The 19507-nt window shown below is 36.5% G+C and overlaps 1 protein-coding gene across 5 annotated transcripts in view; it reads right to left on the bottom strand.

Moving 5' to 3' along the window:
- The window catches only part of KATNIP (katanin interacting protein), a 246741-nt gene that overhangs the window by 181972 nt on the left and 45262 nt on the right, over positions 1-19507 (bottom strand). The window lies entirely within an intron of this gene.

Below are 19507 nucleotides of genomic sequence, written 5' to 3' on the forward strand. Positions count from 1 at the left end.
AGTATTTCTCAAAACCCTTTCTGTTCTTAATTTCTGAGAAAGAGCAGTATAATGGCTTTCTTTCTCTCTCTCTGACTATTCCTTCTGTCTCTTACTGCCCTCATTATTCACTTGTTTCAGTTGTGTTGGACTTTTCATGATTTAGGGTTTTCTTGGCAAAGATCAATATCTTTGCCAGTTCCTTCTTCAGCTGATTTTATAGATGAGGAAACTGAGGCAAACAGGACTAAGTGACTTGCCCAGTGTCAAACTGCTAGTAATTGTCTCAGGCTAGATTTAAACTCAGGGTCTGACTAGGTCTCTAGCACTCTATCAGCTATGCCATCTAACTGTCCCTAGGCATCCTAACAATAGTTAAAACTGTTCTAGTCTTGCCTGTTTTGGACCATCCTATTCTCATGGATTCAATCATCATTTCTACACAAATAACTTCTAAATCTCTATCTTCAGTTGGCTCCTAAATACTCCCCCTTCATCTGAAATTTAACAAGTCCAAAACTGAACTTGTCATCCTTCCTCTAAATGGCTTTCCTATATGACACTTTTTATTTCTGTCAACAATCCTACCATTCTCAATATGTAGAGCCAGGAACCTTGGAATCATCTTCTACCCTTCCCTCTCCTTTACTCCTTATATCTAGCACCATTAAATTGTTTAATTTTCCTCCCACTTTGGTAATGTCTTTCAGATTTTTCCCTTCCCTTGGATTCCTACTGCCATGCTCTAGTCCAGGTTCCTACTACTTCATAACTAAATCACTGTACCAGTCTTTTCTACTTAGGCTTCCTAGTTCCAGTCTCTCCTTTCCAATTCAATTTTTCCATATATCATCAGCTGAATCTTCTAAGAGTAAAAATAATGAAGAATGTTGCCCACCTCCTGACAGAGAGAGACAGACTAAAATAAGCAGGATGAGACATAATTTTGGATATGGTCAATGTGGGACTTTGTTTTGCTTGACTATGTAAAATGTCACAAAGGTTTTGATTTTCTACTTCAACTTGGTTCCTCAATGGGATGGGGAATGTGGATAGGGAAAATATACTTATTAATTGAAAAAAAATTTAAAAATAAGTCCACACTGGCCAGCTAAATGACTAGCAGCACAAGTTGCACAATTATGTTTATGATGGGGGGGTATTTATTCTCACTTGCCTTTACCAGAATTGTTCCACCCCATGCCTGTGATAGGAAACAAGACTAATGGAAATAATTTGGCTGAAGTAGTTTCTTTTTTAAAGAATTTTAAATTGGTTTTGCTTCTTCCCCTATCAGCGAGGCATCATGGTGCATGTCAATGCCTGGCAAGCATGGCATGTGACATCTGGAGACAGAATGCAATAACCTGAGATTCTAACCTGTCTCTGGATGGACTAATCATCAGCATGGCCTTTCCTCTTGGACCTTCCACCCTTAAAGCTACTCATTAGTATGCCTGTATCAGCAATACCAACACCGGCAAGCATTTGCTTTAAGGCTGGGTTGTTCAGTCTTATGTGTAAAGTGGGTGAACGCCTTGGCTGGATGAGGTGCCATTCATCCCCTCTCCTGTAGCTAACTCATGGGATGTCTTCCCTTGACCCCTGGCTACTTCAGAAAGCATCATAGTTCTGGCAGTGTCCAGTGAATTTGAACTCTGTGGACTAAGAGACTAGAGCAGCATGGGACTAAGTGTGGGAAGCAGGCATTGTTCTAGTGTTAAAGCTGTTGCCAATTGTGTCATACTGATGAGCAGCTCAAAGACAGAAGGTCTGAGATTAAAGGTCATACTGACATTTAATCCACTGAGAGAGAGGCTTAGATGTACCGGGTTATTGCATTCTGTCACCAAATATCAACAGGTCATATCTCTGTTATGACCTAAAATGGTTGGAATACACTCCATATTGAAGACAAATTAAATTATCCTCTGCTCTTTGTACTTAGTCTGTTTTGCCTATGGTTTTTCTCTGACCAAAGTTCATGTGTAGAATGGACTCCCTCCCTTCCAGTTACCTCTATCCGATGACATCTATTTTTTCCTTTAAGACTAAATTTAGACCACTATACCCTGAAGACATGATGAAAAAGGGTAAAAACATCACTTGTACAAAAAATTTATAGCAGCCCTGTTTGTGGTTGCAAAGAATTGGAAATCAAGTAAATGTCCTTCAATTGGGGAATGGCTTAGCAAACTGTGGTATATGTATGTCATGGAACACTATCGTTCTATTAGAAACCAGGAGAGATGGGATTTCAGGGAAGCCTGGAGGGATTTGCATGAACTTATGCTGAGTGAGATGAGCAGAACCAGAAAAACATTGTATACCCTAACAACAAAATGGAGGTGATGTTCAACCTTGAAGGACTCACTCATTCCATCAGTGTAACAATCAGGGACAATTTTGGGCTGTCTGCAAAGGAGAGTGCCATCTGTATCCAGATAAAGAGCTGTGGAGTTTGAACAAAGTTCAAGGACTATTCCCTTTAATTGAGAAAAAATAACCAGATATCTTATTGTCTGATCTTGTTACCTCTTAGACTTCTTGTCTCTTCCTTAAGGATATGATTTCTCTCTCATCACACTCAATTTGGATCAATGTACAACATGGATACAAAGTAAAGACTGACAGATTGCTTTCTGTGGGGGGGGAGTAAGATTGGAGGGAGAACTGTAAAACTCAAATAATATCTTTAATAAAAAAGACTAAATTTAGGGGGCAGCTAGGTGGCACAGTGGATACAGTGACAGCCTTGGAGTCAGGAGGACCTGAGTTCAAATCTGACCTCAGACACCTAATAATTACCTAGCTGTGTGACCTTGGGCAAGTCACTTAACCCCACTGCCTTAAATTTAAAAAAAAAAAAAGACTAAACTTAGATGCAATCTCCTCAACAAAGTATTCCCTGGTATCTGTAGGTATCCTTGCACTTTGCCTGGACTTCTTTGTATCATCTTATTTTCCCCTCTTGGATATGGCCAAATACATGTGGTCTCTCCTCCTGCTCAAGATTCATTGATAGTTCCTTGACAATGCCTCAGGATAGAGAACAAATTCATCAACTTGCCACTGAAAGTTCTTCCTGGGCAGCTAGGTGGCACAGTGGATAAAGCACCGGCCCTGGAGTCAGGAGTAACTGAGTTCAAATCCAGTCTCAGACACTTAATAATTACCTAGCTGTGTGGCCTTGGGCAAGCCACTTAACCCCACTTGCCTTGCAAAGAAAAAAAAAAAGAAAGTTCTTCCTGATCTTATTTTTAGGCTTCCTTTCCAAGCTTCCTTTACATTGCTTCCTTTCACATAGTCCATATCCCAAATATACTGCTCTACTTTCAGTTCCTCACACTCAGAATTCCATCTCTTGCCTGCACTCCTCTGCTTGTGTTATTCCCTTTCTCTGAAGAACAATATCACCTCTTGAAATCCCTGATTTCCTTCAAAGTTCAGTTTATATGCCATTTCCTGTATAATTCTGGAGATCCCATAGATGGTGATGCTTTCTCTTTCCACAAATAATAGATATACTCATATATATACTATACAACATAAGTTGTATATATGTTGTACAGTAGACTATAAAATTCCTGAGGGCAGGGTCTGAGTTTTGTTTTTTCTTTGCATTTCTCATGCCTAGTACAGTACTTTGTAAGTCGCATAGTAGGGCTTTAATTACTTGATAGAATGCATTTGTATATTTTATTCTTCCCAACAGGTTAAAGAGAGAGGTCAGTTTATATTTATTTTTTTGTATCCCTAGCACAATGACTTGCAGAACACACTTAATAATATTTACTAAATGTAATGATCTTCTATTATCTATCACTTCAAGTCAGGGCCTCTATAACTTGACTTTATCCCATTGTCCAATGTTAATGCCCTTTTATTTTCTTTTTCAATTATTTGTTTGTTTTCCTAGCTACATGCAAAGATAGTTTTCAACAATCATTGTTTGACAAGATTTTGAGTTTCACATTTTTCTTTTTCTCTCCCTTTCCTCCTTCCTCCCCACCCCAATAGACAATTCAATTTAGGTTATACATGTACAACCATGCTAAATATTTCTCCACATTATAATGAATAACGTGTGTCCATTTTCAAAGAAGACTATGACATCAGGGAGGTGATACCATGACAAGCACATTTATTGCATTTGAGTGAGGGGGCTGCTGTGTTAAGTTACCAGCCTCATTTTCTACTCCAGAGCCATCTGGGTCCAGTGGCCAGATATGAATCAGGATGACTGGAGATGGCCCTGAAGGAGAGTTAAGAATTAAGATAAGAATTAAGTGACTTGTCCGAGGTCACACAGCTAGTGGAAATCAAGTGTCTGAGGCTGGATTCAAATTCCCATCCTCCTGACTCCAAGGTCAGTGCTCTATCCATTGTGTCATTGTGAAAGAAGAATCGAAAGGAAAAAAAAAACCATAAAACAAAACAAATTTTAAAAATTCAAAATAGTTAAGCTTTGGTTTGCATTCAGACTCCACAGTTCCTTCTCTGGATATGGATGGTATTTTCTATCACAATCTTTTAGAATTGTCTTTGATTATTATACTACTGAGAAGAGCTGAGCCCATCATAGATCATCACCCAATGTGACTGTTAATGTTCAATTTTCTTCTGGTTCTGCTCACTTCGCTCAGCATTGGTTCATGTAAGCCTTTCCAGGCTTTTCTGAAAGACCCATACCTCATGATTTCTTAGAGAACAATAGTAATCCATCCACACTCACATACCACAATTTGTTCAGCCATTTTCAATTGATGGGCATCCCCCTCAATTTCCAATTCTTTGCCACTTTGAAAAGAGCTGCTATAAATATTTTTGTATTGTGGTTTTTTTACCCTTGTGATCTCTTTGGCATAAAGACTCAGCAGTGGTATTGCTGGTTCAAAGGACTTCCAGAGTTTATTATCCTTTGGGTGTAGTTCCAAATTGCTCTCCAGAAAAGTTGGATTAGTTCACAACTTTACCAACAATTCATTAGTGTCCCAGTTTTCCCACATTCCCTTCAACAGTAATCATTTTCCTCTTTGTCATATTGGTCAATCTGTTATTTGTGATGTGGTTCTCATTTTAATTTGCATTTCTTTACTCAATTATGTTTTATAACATTTTTCATATGAATGTAGTTTCAATTTATTTTTCTGAGAATTGCCTGTTCATATTCTTTGACTGGTATTCTTTTAAATTTGATTCAGTTCAAATGAGCAGAAACAGAAGAACATTGTACACAATAACAGCAACACTGTATGATGATCAACTATGATGGAAGTTCTCATCTCAACAATACAATAATCAAAGAAAATTCTAAAGGACTTGTTATGGAAAATACCATTCACATCCAGAGAAGAACTATGAAGTCTGAATATAGACCCAAGTTTACTATTTTCAATTTTTAACATTTGTTTTATATATTTTTTATTCCTTCTCATGGTTTTTTCCGCCTTTTTGATTTGATTCTTCTTTCACAATATAATTAATATGATACATGTTTAACACAGTTATATATGTAACAGGTATGAAAATACATTCTATCGGGGGAGGAGTGAGGGAAGAGAGGAAGGGAGAAAAATGTGAAATTCAAAACCTGACCAAAAATGATTGCTGAAAACTAACTTTGCATGTAGTTGGAAAAACAAATTAATAAAACTTCAAAATAAATAAACAAATTAGTGGAAATAATTTGACTATATATAAAATACATAAATATATTTCTATACAAATATATCATTATATATTTTTATACTTCACTTCAAAAAGAATGATCTTTTCATAGTTCCCTCTCTATAAAACACTGATTTCCTCCTTTGGCTTTTATACATACCGTATTTTCTTTTTTCTACATTTCCACCTAATTCAAATCTGACCTCTTTTACAGTGCAACTCAATTCTCACCTCTTCCAAGAAACTTCGTCTGACTATTCCAGTCAACTTTCGAGTCCTTTCTCTGAAGCCTATGCTCCATAAGTGATTTCATCAATGTGAATAGTTCCTCCAGTGATTCAAGTCACAAACCATTTATGCATGTTCATCCTATGTGGTTGCCAACTACTTCCTCTCATAAATGCATCACCAAGCATCATTTATTAAACATCCTGAAAGCCTTTCTTATCTTGATATTCAGAATATACCATTTGAGCATACAAGTTTATCTATTGGTTGTCCCTTATCATAGCTTTATGGTAGACCCATTTTTTTTAATTGAAGTAATATATTTTTATGCCAATGCAGTGAAACTGAGCTGTGTGTTTGCTCCCATGCTTTTTATTTTTAGTATGATGTTTTCAGCCTTGTTGTCAAACACTTTCAACAAGGATGAACGTGGCATCAAGATCAGCTACTGCTCTGATGATTCTTTGAAAAGTCTGTAAGCCAAGAATAAAGTGGTTGGTGCATGATCTTCTGTTTGCAGATGATTTACCCTTACTTGGAGGCAGCCTCTGAGGCTGAGATGCAACAAAGTATAGATTGATTCTCTGCTGCTTGTGCTCATTTTGGCCTAACAATGTACACAAAGAAAATATAGGTGCTACAGCAGCTGGCACCATAGCATTCATATATGGAACCAATGATTATAGCAAATGGAAAAATTGTGAATATTGTGGATAAGTTCACTCTACTTGGCAGTATACATTCCAGGGATATACAGATTGATAATGAGGTGGACACAAGCATAGCTAAGTATTTGGGAAGTTCCAAAGGAAAGTGTGGGAGAGAAGAAGTATGACTGACTACAAAAAAAAGACGGTCTAAAGAGCTGCTGATCTGACCTCACTGATATATGCGTGTACAACCAGGGCAGTCTACCAGCGCCATGATAGGAAACTGAATCACTTCCATTTGAATGGGAAGATTCTGAAAATATCACCTGGCAGGAGAAGATATAAGACACTGAGGTCCTCTCTTGAACTAAACTGTTGAGCTTTCAAACTCTATTACAGAGAGTGCAACTCTGATGGACTGTCAAATGTATGCTCACCCAAAAGACTATTTTATGGAAAACTGATAGGGCTAGCATTCATATGGGGGTCAGAAAAAGTAATACAAGGACACTCTCAAGGTGTCTCTTAAGACTTTTGGAATTGGTTGCATGACATGGGAGGCACTGGCACAGGACTTCTGAGCATTGTATGCCATCATCCGAAAAGGTGCTGTGCAACATGGGGGTGATGATCAACTTTAATGGACTTGCTCATTCCATCAGTGCAACAATCAGAGGCAATTTTGGGATATCTGTGATGGATAATACCATCTGTATCCACAGAAAGAATTGTGAAGTTTGAACAAAGGCCAAAGACTAGGAGCAGTTAGGTAGCACAGTGGATAGAGCACCAGCCCTGGAGTCAGGAAGACCTGAGTTCAAATTCGGCCTCCAACACTTAGTAATTACCTAGCTGTGTGGCCGTGGGCAAGCCACTTAACCCCATTTGCCTTGCAAAAATAAACAAACAAAACTTAAAAAAAGGACCAAGGACTATTACCTTTAATTTAAAAAAAATCATTAACTTATTATGTACTTTTGCTTTCTCTTATACTTTTTTTCCCTTAAGGACATGATTTCTCCCATCACATTCAACTTAGATCAATATGGAAACAATGGAAAGACTAATAGACTGCCTTCTGTGGGAGGCAGGGGGAGGGAAGCAAGATTAGGGGGAAAATTGCAAAATTCAAAATAAATAAATAAATAAAGTTTTAAAAAAGAAAAGAAAAGGTGCTGTGCTCTATGAGCAAAGCAAAATTGAAGTAGCTCCAAAGATATACAAGATGAACAAACCCTTAGGTTCACATGGACTACTTCTGCCTAACTTGCTGCAGAGCCTTCCAAGCTTACAGTGTTCTAATCAATAACAGCTGAACACAATATAACTTAATTCTAACATAACATCATTTGGTCCTCTTCAAATAGGAAGGACAACCACCAATCGACCAAACAATATTTTAATGATATTTTTATATCAGTCCTTCTGCCTATTTTCTATTATAATATATTATAGGTTGTGCCCACCATGTCCTTCTCCATTACCATTTGGGTATTATCAGATTCAATTTTCAAAGATTAAAATGTTTTAGAATTTGTAGCCATAGCGAGAAGAAAGAGCTCTGTTTCAAAGAGAAGTTTTGGTAATATATCTTAACAAAGTCCATATATTCATTTCTAGATAGAATTTTTATTATTCCTAAATAGGATTAATTGACTAGCAATGCAATATCTACTCTTAAAAGCAACAAAGAAAATAGCATTTTCCTGGAGCACATAACTGCCAACCATCCAACCTTTGCTAGCAGTATGGTCTATGTTTGACTAAAAAATTCTCAGTGGATAAACTTCAATGAACTAAAAGGTCCTTCCATTCCAAATATAGGTAATTTGATTGCCAAATATAGCAATACCTCATTTACCTCGCTCTTAGTAGTATTAAGTTTTTTCACAGAAATGAATGTCCCAGTTTCCTGAAGTGTTTCCCTACAAAAGTACCCATGTTTAATAAAATTTTTTTTACCTTTTCTTGATGACTTAAAATCATCATAGTATAAACCCACCTATAAGCACTACTGCAAGGGGGGAAAAGTAAAAAAAAAACAGTTCTTAAGTAGCATAAGATTAAGAAATTTGAGATATTTGAAGGTTGGGGAGTAGAAGAATGTACATAGAGGAGAAAGGAGAAGGTACACTAAATACATAGAACTAAATAAACAAGTGGAAGCTCTGAAGAGGAAGCAGCTGCTTATCCTCCAAAAAATGATATAGAGTTGAAGAACATATAAGGTGGGCAGTCGACAAAGAGTCAGAGGAAGAAGAGATAGTAGTGGTAGTTGATGATTCATGTTCAGGAGTATTGAGGCAGTTAGAGGATAATAGAGAGATCTGTTGTATTCCTGAAAAATGCATCAATAACAAAACTTCAGGGGAAAAAATGAGGTGGTCAAAAGGAACCTACAATTGATACCTAGAGACTACAAAGTCTTAGTCAAGACAGCAGAGATCATAAAAACTCAGTTGTTTACATCACTACCACACACAGAAGGCAATAGATTCAGAAGAGAAAAGTTGATTGAGAAAGGAGACATCTGGCTAAGTAGGTGATACCTGGGAATGGGATATAGATTTCTGGACCATGACTAAAAATATTAGAATGCTAGGCTTATGTCTGCCTAACAAAAACTAGGCAGTAAGTCTAATTTATCTGGTGTTTTGCAAATTTAATTTTGGGGAAAATGTTCAACCTACACCCATACACCCCTCCCCACAATTGCAAAGATTGCAAAAAAAAAAAAAGAATTGATCGCTTCTTACTCTACTGAAACAAATCCATCAATCAAAAGTTTAAACCGAATGCAAATAGTTCCTTATTCATTTTGCTAATTGGATGATGTCACACAGGAAATGGACTGAGATTGAAAGAAGGAACCTTAAAACATTCCTGGGTTTATGCATATTATATATAGTAGGTCAGTTCCAAGTCAAGCATTCCAGCAGAAGATTCAAGCAACCAACCATTCCAGTAGTGGTTGAGGGACTTTACTCAACTTAACCAGAGTATGACCATGAGAACTTCAAGAGGTCAGTAGATCTTCCCATTAGCATCAGTAGTAATGTCCCCCAAAATCAGTGTCAATCCAGACTTTTAGAAAGACTATTTTGAACTAACTGCTGTTACTATATTATCTCAGTAAATATTCCTTTGATAAACTAATTGACTCTGGCTGGATGATTGATAATCAGTAGAGAACAAAAAAGATGAGTACTAAACTAAACAGTACGAAAAAGAAAAACCAGCCTTTCTGGGTTATTCCTAAAAATATGAAGGAAGAAGTTGTCAGTCACAAAACTTGGAATTAGGAGAGTGAGCTCAGAGCGGTGCAACATAATCAAAGGAGATTAAAAATAAAAAGAGGGAAGAGAAGTCTGCCAATGTATTATACCCATCCTTCTAGATAATTTTAATTATAGAACATTTAAAATTGTTTGCAAGAATAAGACCAATGAAGTTAGAATTATAAAAGAAACAAGAGTTGGAAAAACAGCATAAAATATCACCAAGAAAAGTCAGTCAAATTATCTAGGAAATCATCATAAATGCCTAATACTGAGTTATTCTCCAATAGATTTTCTTCTCCAGTCTTTTTATCTATATGCTAAATTCTCTGGTTCAATCATTTTCTGTTTTTTGTAAAGAAAGTTTTCAGAGAAATGATTTTACCTCTATATACTGCTTTAGCTTTATCACATATAGTTTAGGTATAAATTTTCATAGTTAGCAGAGGTAGCGGGAAGGTGCAGTGGATAAACCATCAAATCTAGAGTCAGGAAGATCTCAGGTCAAATCCTGCTTCAAAATCTGTATTAAATTTATGACTGAGAAACATTCTCTATCTACATCAGTTTCCTCAACTATAAAATGAGGATAATAATATTCATCTATCTCTTAGAGTTGTTTTAAGGATCAAATAACACAATACTTATAAATCTCTTAGCACAGTGTCTTTTACATAGTAGGCACTTAACACTTCTTTCCTTCCTTCTTTATTATATTTAACATAATTATTTATTGTTCCTATGATTTTTTTTTTACCCAATGATTGTTCAGGATGCCATTGCTTAGTTGCCATTTAGTATGTATTTTACACTCATATTTACTTTTCAATTGTTTTTATTAAGTTATCATATTTATCTTTTAATATTTATGATTCTTTTATGTCCCAGAAAATGACCAATTTTTGTAAAGATACAGAGGGATGATGAGAAAAATATTATTTAATACTAGTTTTCTGAAGTTGTAATTTGTCAGTCAAATATATCCAAGAATTTATCAAGCCCTATGTTTTCAGTCTGATAAATTTAATCTATTTCTGAGAGAATATAAAGGATGAAATAATAAATACAATGTAAAAGGGAAGAACAGTAAAATACCGTGAAAACATTGTGAAATTATAATGACCAAGACAAGTGTTAACTAAAGCTGAAATCATGTACATCCTTTTTCTCTTTGAAGCAGCAGTTAGGCAGCATTTAGCTAGAGCAGTGCACTTGTAATCAGGAAGACCCGAGTTCAAATGTGACCTCAGATATCTACTAGTGGTGTGGCCTTTAAGTCAAGTCACTTAACCTCCACCTTAGTTCTCATCTTTAATAATAGCTCCTATCTCTCAAGACTGTTTAGAGAACCAGAGAGGATAATAATAATTATAAAGCTTTTAGCATAGTGGCTGGCCATGTAGGAACTACATAAATGACAGTTATTAGTTATTGCTATTATTATTGTTGTTATGTGGGACTATTGTGTATGTACAATCTGCATTTCCTTTCATTTTAAATCTTTGTTAAGAGGGATAGTTTGCTGAGGCTATATATGCATGCAGAAAGAAGTGTTGGGGCAAGATACTGAAAATAATGGTGATAGGAAAAGAAAAGATCTCAATAAAAATCAGATCTTTTTGAAAGAATAGGTCATGTTGGGCTAACATGATTTCCTCTTTTGTCAGGTTACTAGATTAATAGATCATGGGAATATTATAGATATAATTAACCTAGATTTTAGTATATTTGACAAAGTCCTTCAATATTCTTGTGAGAAAATTGGGAGTGATAGAGACTAGCTAAGAAGTATCAGAACTAGATTAAAATGTAATTGGGAAATGTTTAACAAAGTAAATTAAACTACAGTAGAATCCAGATGATAATAATATATGATTTTCTAAGTCAATATACAGTCACGTGTATCTTTATAGGGTCTTCTGGCCTATTTCTATTTGAATTTCATACCACAAGATGACAGTGAATTGGAGTGGAGATGAAAGTGGCTGAAGGACCAGATCCAAAGAGTTCAACAGGTTGCTTAATGTTACCTTTGAGAAGGAATTCTTTAGGGCAGGGCCACAGGGTCTCAACTCTATGACAAAATGAAAATCATTATCAAATTTGCAAAAACAAAATTTGGGAGCTGAAGCTAATACAATAGATATAAAAATCTTAGTATATCAGACACTAAATCTGATCAAAGATGAAATTTAATTGGTTAACTGTAAAGAAAGACTTACTATTAAATATGTGTGTGTGTGGGGGGGAATCAGCTTCCCAATACAAGTTGTGGGAGGCATGGCTAAATAGTAATTCATCATAAAAAAATGAGAGTTTTATTGGACTTCCAACTAAATCAGAGTTAACAGTGCACTCCAGCAGCCCTGTGTTCTAAGGTTACATTGGGAGAAACATTTTGTGTCTGGGACAAGTAAGATCATTGTCTCTCCATGCTTTGCGCTAGTGAGACCAGATCTGGAGCTCTGTGCTCAATTCTTAGCACAACGTTTCAAGAAAAACACTGATTAGATGAAGTGTTCAAAGGAAGATGACTATGATAGTGGAGGGTCTTAAAATCTCTCCATATGAAGATTATCTGAAGAAATGAAGACAATGAGTCTTAAAAAAGAGAAAAATGAGAGGGGCTAGGGGAGCTATTTTTAAATATTTGAAGAGATGTTGTGTATGAAGAAGGCATGGAATTGCTCCTAATGGACAGAATCAGGAGCAGTGTACAGAAACAAAAAAGAAGTAAATCTGAGTCTTAATAATTCGTGGTGAGTCCAAAAGTAGAAGAGGATGCCTAGAAACATGGTAAGTTCCCCTTCAAAGAAAAGGTTGGATGACTACTTTCTGAAGATGCTGTGGCAGGATTCTTGATCAAGTATAAGTTGTTAAATGATCTTTGGATTACCTTTCAACTTTGAAATGCTGTTAAAGTTTTCAATTTTATTTGTCATATCCCAATCATTATGTCAGAAATATGCTTATTCTAAAAAAAAGAATAAACAGGATTTGGTGATCACTGCTAGTTCTGGAGATGGTAATGAAACAGGTAAAGTTACACCAAAGTTCTTGTTAAAGAGACAGTTTGCTGTCAGCATGAATGGCCTTAATGGGCTGATCTCATGGGATCTGTTTCCTAAAGAGATGGGACATATTCTTTCTACCTGATGGGGAAGGTCTTGTACAAGCTAATGAAGTTGAGTTTGACATGTTTTTGGCTAACAGAGGTCCTTCCTTAACCAAAAACTACAACCTAAAAATTCTGTATTATTTTATCCTGTAAAAAGTATGATCAATGAGAAAATACTTTCTATTACCATATAAACCTTAATGCATACATTTTCCAATACAAAAATGTCCTCTTTTCTTTTGAACTAATAAAAGGATTAAATATCAGTAACCAAACTTGCTTAAGCTGTGAAAGTGAATCTCACTGTTAGAAAGAATGTGAGAGGTCATCTAGTCCAACTTGGATCTGAAGGTAATAATATATCTATAATATTTTCACTGGTTTTCTACACAAAACCTTTCCTAATCCAATTGCTAATGTCCTCCTTTCCAAACTACCTTGAAAATTGACAATTTTGTGTCTATTTATGTGTATTTGTGAATATACACACATACATGCACATACACTGCCTTCCCTGATAGAATACAAGGTTCTTCAGAGAAGAGTTTGATTCATTTTTGTATTTATATCTCCAGCACAATGTCTGATACATAATATGCAATTACTAAATGTGTTTTGGACTTACACTGATATAGAACTCATTGCCTCAGAATATGGCCAATTCTACTTTCAGACAATTATATTTCCTTATAGTAAGCTGAAATATGCCTCTTTGAAACTTCCAAAATTATTTTTCTATTTTCATTAAGTCCAAGCTGAAAAAAATTGAATTCTTCTTTCCATATTAGCTTTTCATATACTTCATTATGTGTGTATATATATATATATATATATATAAACACACACACACACACACACATATATACACTCACACAAACACATACACAAACATATGTGTGTATGTGTATATATAAATAATAGCTCCTCATTCTTGTTTCCCTTCTCTTTTCTCTTCCAGGCTAAACATACTCAGTTCTTTTCTCAATTTTCATGTGGAATGTGTCAAATTATCTCACCATCACAGTCATTATCTTTATCTGGATATTTTCTATTTACCAATGTCCTTCATAAAATGTGACATTCAGAAAAGTCAGTTAGAAGTCAGAATCTGAGAGTGGAGTCTAACATAAACTTTATCAAGCAAAGACAACTACATCAAAGGTAGCTTGTGGGATTGTTCAGATTGTGGCAGTATTCAGTGTTGTGGCAAGATTGGAAAGTATTGAAAAAAAGTACCCTTTGCAAATAGCTCTATAGTCTGAAAAATCAAAAAATGGGAAAAAATATCCACATGTATAAAAATATTTATAGCAGCTCTTTTAGTGGCGGCAAAGAATTGAGAAATGGCTGAACAAGCTGTAGTATATAAAATGTAATGGATATTATTGTTCCATAAGAAATGATGAGCAGATGATTTCAGAAAAACCTGGAAAGACTTACATGAACTTATTCTGAGTGAAGTGAGCAGAACCAGGAGAACACTATGCACAGTAACAACAACATTGTAACATAACTGATCAAGACAAACAGTTCTCAGCAAAAACAGTGATCTAAGACAATTCCAAAAGACTCCTGATAGAAAATGCTAACTACAGTCAGAGAAAGAATTGTGGAGTCTGAATGCAGATCAAAGCATACAATTTTCAATTTTGTTGTTTGTGCTTTTTCTTTTTTCTTGTTTTTTCCCTTTTGTTTAGAATCTTCTTTCACAACAGGAAATATATGAAAATATATTTAATGTGATTGTACATATATAACCTATATCAGATTGCTTGCTCTTTTGGTGAACAGGAAGATAAGGGAAGGAGAAAGAAAAATTTATAACTGAAAATCTTCCAAAATTGAACATTAAAAACTATCACTACATGTAACTGGAAAAAAAGTTTTAAAAAAACCCAACCTATCTTTTGCAGGGGAAAAAAGGATGGCTAGATGGCTCAGTAGATAGAGTGCTAAACCTGGAGTCAAGAAGACAAATTCGAATCTAGTCTCAAACACTTATTAGTTGGATGGCCCTGGGAAAATCACTTAACCTCTCTTTGCCTTAATTTATGGGAGAAGAAAATGGCAAACCACTTGCCATGAAAACTCTATGGGCATTATATTAGTATGTGTGAGTCAATAGAGTCACTGAATAGTAACAATGAACAGATGGACTGGTTCTATCTGATATGCTATCTAGAAAGGGCAACGTGTCACTTGGGTCATGTATCAAATGGCTCAGCTTCTTAATAAGTTAACAGGAAAGAATTGTATGCACATGCCAAAAACGCAACTAGGGGAGAATCATGATTTTTGAAAAAGGAATTCTGAAGACTTGAGGTATTTTATCATGGTGTTTTATCATGAGGTATTTTATCTCAGTTCCTTCTCACCAAGTACTGGGTATTTAAACATTAATGGATGGAAATTTGCTTGCAAGTAGAATGCTAAGGATCTTAAAATATTGTTTAATAAGAAGCTGCTTAATGAATAGATAAATGGCTCCCATTATTGTTGGCGCTGGAGTCTTCCATCCTTAATGACCGAGGGGCCCAGTGGGTAAGAAATAAAAGGTATGGGACCCTGAAGACCTGACAAATACTGCCTATAGAGAAGCAAGAGAGTGCTTTGAATCTTCCAGGGCCCTGCCATGTATGGTCGAAAGGACCCTTGGGGAGGAAAATAAGCATGCTATTTATGGACATAGAATCAATGAATCAAATTCTTTAGCTATGATTAAGATATTTATCAAAAGAAAGCTGATGGTCCAAGATGGCGGAGAGAAGACAGGCACAGTACTAAAGTCTCCTGATCTCTTCCCCATCTATCACATGAAACAAACCTCTTAAAAGAAATCCAAACCAGGAAACCCAGAAAGAAAAGCAAGGAGAGGAATATCTACCTCAGGATTTGTCTCCCGCAGCAGCCTAGGCAGGTGAGTCTGAGCTCCCCAGGGAAGATCAGCGAGACCAACAGCTGAATCGGTACCGGGAGTCTGAGGGCCTGAGAGACGGACCTGCTGGATCAGCGGTGGGGCTGGACGAAGGGGGCTTAGGTCCACAGTGAAGCAGAGGCACTGGTGTTGGTGCTGTCCCCCTGGAGCTTGGGGAAGGGGCTGTGGGGAGAGGTCTGGTGCAGGAGAGCTGCAGACACCATCTCTGGGCTCCTCAGATCTGAGAAACTCTGAGCCCACGCCTCCATTGCACTGAGGCCTCCTCCCAAACAAATGCAAATTATTTCTGCCTCAGGCCCAGGTGTGTGAGCAAAAGAACCAGCCCAGCTGAGGAATGACCTCAGGCCAGGGTAAAGCCCACCATTGATTGAAGGCAAAAGAATTCAATAGCTCCAATTCCCTCCCTCAAGCAAAGGGAGAAGGCCTCACAACCAAGGTCACAAACACTCCAGAGAGGGCAACCAGCACCTCCTACTGGCCAGCCAGAGAAACTGCACCCAGTAAAGCCTTTAGAGATCCCAAGCCCAGGTGAACCAGCCCCACCCAACTCAAGGGCTTAGCATGATGAAGAAGGGTCAGCAGAAAGGTGGATCCACAGAAAAATTCCTGGAAGGGAAAGACCCCAACCCAGAGAGACCTGGAACCTCTGAGGAGAATACAATCTGGTCTCCAGCACAGAAAGACTTCCTTGAAGAAATAAGGAAGGAGTTTAAAAATCAACTGGAAAGTTTGGAGTAGACAATTAATACCTTGCAAAATGAGAATAATTCCCTCAGATCCTCAAATGAGCAAATGCAAAAAGAAATTAATTCTCTCAAAACCTCAATTGGTCAAATGGAAAGCTCTTTCAAAAGTAGAATCGACCAATTGGAAAAGGTTAATGAAGAAAATTCCTCCCCCCAAAAAATAATGGAGACTACAGAAACTAATGACTCCACGAGACAGCAAGAGTCAGTTAAACAAAATCAAAAAATAGAAAAAAATAGAAGCAAATGTGAAATACCTCATCAACAAAACCACTGACCTCGAGAATAGATCGAGAAGGGTAAACCTGAAAATTATAGGACTTCCTGAAAACATTGAAGAGAAAAAAAGCCTGGACTTAATATTACAGGATCTAGAAATGGAAAACTGCCCTGACATCATGGAATCGGAGGGCAAAGTATTTATTGAAAGAGTACATTGATCCCCACCAGAAAAAGATCCTAAAAGGAAAACACCAAGGAATGTTGTGGCCAAACTCCAGAACTATCAGATAAAAGAGAAAATCCTGCAATCAGCCAGAAAGAAACAATTTAAATATCAAGGAGCCACAGTAAGGAACATGCAGGACCTGGCTGAATCAACTTTAAGGGATAGAAGGGTCTGGAACGAGATATTTCGAAGAGCACGGGAGCTTGCAATGCAGCCAAGAATCTACTTTCCTGCAAAGCTGAGCCTTCTCTTCCAGGGAAAAAGATGGACATTTAACGAAATGGAAGAATTCCAAATATTTCTGATGAAAAGACCAGAGATAAACAGAAAATTTGGATATCAAACAGGAGGTTCAAGAGACACATGAAAAGGTAAAAAGGTAAAAAAAAAAAAAGGGTGGGGCGGTAAAAGGAAAAAAATGCAATCCAGCAAGTTGAAACTGGCTATATCCCAGCATGGGGGGGGGGGGGGGGGGGTAGAGACTCTCATAAATCTTGAGAATCCTGAGAAATGTAACTCTAACAGAGAGAATATACCTAGCCAGAAATGCTGGACATCCATGACCTATTCATAATGGGATGTAACTGGCTTTAACTCCACTGGGGAGAAAGACTCTAATAACTCTCAGGAATTTGGACTCTATTCAACAGAATATACTGAACTAAAAGGGTCGGACACTCAGAATTTTCTATGACTTAGATAGAATGATCTAAAAAAAATACACTACCTCCCTAAAAAGGGGGACAGGAAAGAGACGGAAAGAAGGAGGGAGGGGATTGAATGGGACAAATCTCATTACACTAAGAGGTACAAAAAACCTATGGTAATAGAGGGGAAGAAGGGAGTTGAGGAGAAACACCTGAATCTTCTTCTCATCAGACATGGCTTAAAGTCAACCTACACATACTCAGTTAACTTATAAAACATCTAACCTTTCAAGAAGTAAAAGGGGAAAAGGGGAGGGGGGACAGAGAAAGGGAAGGGGAGTGGAGGAAATAAGGGGAAATAACAAAAGGAAGGGAAGGGAACAGGGAAAGGGGAAAGAAAGGGGAGGGAGTGATATAGGACGGCAAACACACTGAAGGGGGTGGTATTCAAAAACAAAATACTGGGGAATATGGATAAAGGGGGGGAAAGGGGGAAAAATACAAACAGAGGGAAGATAGCACAGAGGGCAGTAATTAGTAATCATAACCTTAAATATGAATGGGATGAACTCTCCCTAAAAATGTAAGCAAATAGCAGAGTGGATTAAAAACCAGAATCCTACAATATGCTGCTTACAAGAAACTCATTTGAAGCAGAGAGATACATATAGAGTAAAGGTAAAAGGTTGGAGCAAAATATATTATGCTTCAGCTGAGGTAAAAAAAGCAGGAGTAGCAATCCTTATCTCAGATAAAGCAGCAGCAAAAATAGCCTTAAAAGAGATAAGGAAGGAAACTTTATCCTCCTAAAAGGTACCATAGACAATAAAGCCATTTCAATATTGAATATATATGCACCCAGTGGGACAGCACCCAAATTCTTAGAGGAGAAGCTGAAAGAATTACAGGAAGACATAGACAGCAAAACTCTACTAGTAGGAGACCTCAACCTCCCACTATCAGATCTAGATAAATCAAATCATAAAAAAACCAAGAAAGAAATTAGGGAGGTAAATAGATTGTTAGAAAAATTAGATATGATAGACTTATGGAGAAAACTGAATGGGGATAGGAAGGAATATACCTTTTTCTCTGCAATACATGGACCTTATACAAAAATTGACCATGTACTAGGACATAAAAACCTAATGATCAACTGCAGAAAGGCAGAAATAGTGAATACATATTTCTCAGATCACAATGCAATAAAAGTCATATGCAATACTGAGCCAAGGAGATAGAGACCCAGAGCAAATTGGAAACTGAATAACCTCATCTTAAAAAATGAGTGGACCAAAAAACAAATTATAGAAAGAATTAACCATTTTATCCTAGATAATGATAATAATGAAACAACATACCAAAACCTATGGGATTCATTCAAAGCAACTCTCAGGGGATATATTATAGCTCTAAATGCTTATATGAATAAATTGGAGAAAGAGGAAATCAATGAACTAAACATGCAACTAAAAAAATTAGAGAAAGAACAAATCAAAAATCCCCAATCAAATACCAAATTAGAAATTTTAAAAATCAAAGGAGAAATTAATAAAATTGAAAGCAAAAAAACTATTGAATTAATAAATAAAACCAAAAGTTGGTATTATGAAAAAAACAATAAAATTGATAAACCTCTAGTCAATTTGATTAAAAAAAGAAAGAAAACCAAATTGCTAGTATTATAAATGAAAAAGGTGAACTCACACCAATGAGGAGGAAATTAAAGTAATAATTTGAAATTATTTTGCCCAACTTTATGCCAATAAATTTGATAATCTAAGTGAAATGGATGAATATTTACAAAA

The sequence above is a fragment of the Macrotis lagotis genome, chromosome 8 (assembly GCF_037893015.1).
Source record: "Macrotis lagotis isolate mMagLag1 chromosome 8, bilby.v1.9.chrom.fasta, whole genome shotgun sequence".
NCBI lineage: Eukaryota > Metazoa > Chordata > Mammalia > Peramelemorphia > Peramelidae > Macrotis > Macrotis lagotis.